Here is a 3,915-nt window from a genome sequence, read left to right on the forward strand (position 1 = left end):
ACCGTGTAGTTATACTATAATCACTCGTGCTACGGTTCACTGAACAATTTGCTGTTTATATTACTTGATAATAAGTTGCATTCCCTGCTGCAATAAAATTGCAACACATTTTGAAAGATTTATCATTTTCAATTCCTTTGCGCACAATGTTCTCAATATCAATACATCTCATTATCAAGCAGCGTACAAGAACAGAGTAACAGTAATTCGTGTGCAAGCATCTGGTAAACAGACAGTCCCACAAAGTGGCGGTGATCAACAGGCGCGTTGAAAAGAAACCATTCATAAAATCGTAGCGATACCGCAGTATTTTATCCGCGGCATCTATCCGCGATGCATTTAGACCGTCGCCGATAGGCATGCGGTATATTTTTGGAGCATCGCTACATCGACGTTTACCGAGCCCGACCAGAGATCAACTTCTCGGTACATCGGTAAGCGAGGGTTAAGAAATCGTCGTTCAAGGAGAAGCGTGTGTCACCCGTGTGTGTTTGCAGCAGCGGGGAAGAGGAGAAGGGAAATTGAAACGCGGACGAAACGCAAACGTAGGCGTGGAAGCATTTCCTGATTGCGTCGACGAACTCGACGAGTTGATCGCCGCTGATCGCGGTCGGGCCGTCGATGACAGCGGGACGAGCGGAGCGAGAATCGACGAAACGTGGTTCGCACACAATGGTGGTGATGAGCTTACTGCTCGCAACTCGCCTTCGCGAGTCGCGTCGCACGTCTTCGGCGATCACGCGTAGCCAACGGCGTTCGCGATCTCGGAACACCGTGTGCGAGGTGTTCCGGAGATTCCGGAACAACGGAGCGGACGAGCCAGCACGAGCTGGGCGGCGCGGTGCGGCGCGCCGCGTTGCATTGCGTCGCGACTCGCGTCCGTCGAGTGAATCTCGTCTCGCTGCGCCGCACTGCGCCGCGCCGCGCAATCCGGAGTCTCGCCGATTCCAGAGATTTTGGCGAGTCCGCGACCAACCTCTCTCGCTACCGAAATTACGCGCAATCGTGGCGGCCGTGATCGGCACGCGCGCCTCGGCCTGCATCCGTACATCGAAGATCGCTCGCCCGTGCCCAAAGTGTGCGGCGCACGACACTCACGTTCTCACAGTTCGGCAGAGCTGGCCACAACATCGCGTCGCTAATCGCTGCTCCTGTTTCGGCGATTGCCGCGGCTCGTTCTTGCTCGGATAAAAACGGGACTCCCTTATCGCGAGCCCTAGTCCCTGCCATACGTGCTCGAGCGGCACACGATGCCGCGGGGTGTCACCTTCGTCGTCGCGCTGCCGGCCGTCTCCCTCATATTTATACGCGCTAACGCAGCCGGTACACGACCAATACCGAGCACTTGAACACGTATCTCCACTGTCACGCGTGACTGCGAGGTAACGACAGGATCGCTACTACGGGCGACTAGGAAAAATACATTTTCCGATGGCACAGCACCCGCGACTTCGCCCTCACTTCACCGCCATGTTGTAAAATCGCGATCCGTTCGTCCCATCATGCCACGCAGCTCCGTCATATGACAGCGCCGCCGGGACGGCCAATGGGAGCGCGCGATGCACGCGCGCCGTCGCGAATTCGCGACTGGACTGCCGCCAGTGAAAGAGCAGCGCGAAATTTGAAATTTATATCGCACCTTGGTTTCATTGTGATCGGTGCGATACACTTTATGCTGAAAATACTTTGAAGCATTCTTTCATTGGTCAGTTTGTAAAATTCTTTCTTCTCATTGGTCAACGAAGCATTTGTAGCGTTAAGTCGATTGCGTCTCTAGAGTTAGTTATGCCATACAAAAATATTTAAGTATAATGTAAACAGTAAATGAACTGGCCAATCATAGTAGAGACGATAACATAAGCAGTGACAATTTCAATATGTTGATTTCTTTACTCTGCTTAAATTTTTTTTGTATTTAAAGCCATGTGTTAATGATATTAGAAATCAGTCGAAAAAAGATCGGATGAAGAAAGAATTGTGATTAATTACAATTATGTGATCAAATGGGATTTTTTAATTTCTTTCTCTATCTGAGATTTCGGTAAAGTGTATTGTGAAAAGTTATATTGTAGAAATCTCATTTTATTAAATACTTACACTTTAACGTATAAAAAAGTATACTCCTTTCTATCTTCAGATAATTTTTTAATGTACAATTTTTTTGTAATTCGGATAGCAATTTTAATCACACGCCGATGTAAAATCGCATCTATCCTATATTCATACGAATTGATACTTACATCTCGAACTTTTAGGTTTTTCGAAAGCTGACTGAATTAAAAATTTTTTTTTATTATAATCTCTTCTCATAACAATCGTTACAATAGAATTTATTATCATTAATAACTGTTTTCTTTCATCAAAATTGACTTTTCGAAATATAAAGTTTAATCATGATAATGCATCCTTTCGTCAATTGTTGTCATTATTAAAAAATCATCGATTTACTTAACAAGAGAATTTAATAATGAGATTGATTAGAAAAAATTTGTATTTAGTAATTAAATATTTTTTTTCCTATCTTCAGAATAAATATGATCATTTATTTTCTAATTTTTTTGCATTCATTGAAAATGATTGTGCCTCAAAGATCAATCAAATTTATTACTTTCAATAAAAATATGTATTGTTTGAGAGGATAAATATATGATATCGAAACGGTATAAAAATAACACTCGCCATTTTTTCGCTATTATTAGTTGTCCCTCTTTCTGCGATTTCATGTTGTATAAACTGTAGAACTTATTGATTAGTATTGCAAAAGAATTGTGTTTCGTGGAAATATCTCAATACTGTGTCTTGATTTTTATTTGATTCATTTTTATATGTATCTTCATTTTTATTCAATACTACAGATAACACAAAGTTTGAAATCGGAACACAAGAGTCTAAAAGTTTTAAAAACGAGAATTGTCTAAAAGATGTCTGTCCCGATTTTAGATTGAAAAATGCAGGTAGATGAAATCTGCCTCAGGCAGTTTCGTGTTAATACTGCCTGATTAGATAATAATTTTTTGATATTAATATTACGGCGCGATAATTTCGAAAATCGTGGTGTTAACACAAAACTGCCTGAGACAGATTTCATCTACCTGCTTTTTTTGCACGACATGTAAGTATAAGAAAGAAAAAAAAAGTAGATGGCTGCAGTCCGTAGTACGAATCCGCTTTCTACGAACACGCCGACAACCGAACCGGTCGTTCCACCGCGCGATGCTAATTTTTACGCTGACACACAATATCTGCTGAATAGAAGAAACCGAACGTGCGTGAGAAGCATCGTGACAAACGTGCCTTTTACGAAACACTGAAACATTTCCCAACGAAATAAAATTAAACGGGAGAGTGTGATTTTAAAGCTTTATCGCCCGGTGCGCCTGTAATTATTTAAATTTAGCGTAATATAGACATATAATTAATATATTATATTAATTATACAAATATATAATTACACAAATTGTATATTTTTTATAATTAATATAATATATAAATACATATTATATATAAAATTATAATATATTAATAATATATTAATCATTAATTAAGAGGAAAATTTGTATAATATAATATTATAGAATAATACATAAGAAATTTTCATAATATGTGAAATTATACATAGGACAATTGTTTGTATAAGGATTAATATAGAGGGAAAATAAAAAAGAGAGGTAGTTCAATGTTTCACGGTATTTAATCAACAGATTGGAACATCGTATTGAACGCTAAAATTTACGTCTTATAAGTTATAATTTCATATGTACGCCCGCATTTTCCCACCTCACGCATTAGGTGGAATTTTGATATAATACTAAAAAATAATTGGAAATACTTTAAAAATACTCTTTGCAAATGAAAAACTTTTAGAAATAACATTCACACACACACACACACACACACACACTCTCTCTCTCTCTC

Source organism: Atta cephalotes, assembly GCF_000143395.1.
Source record: "Atta cephalotes unplaced genomic scaffold scaffold00004, whole genome shotgun sequence".
Taxonomy (NCBI): domain Eukaryota; kingdom Metazoa; phylum Arthropoda; class Insecta; order Hymenoptera; family Formicidae; genus Atta; species Atta cephalotes.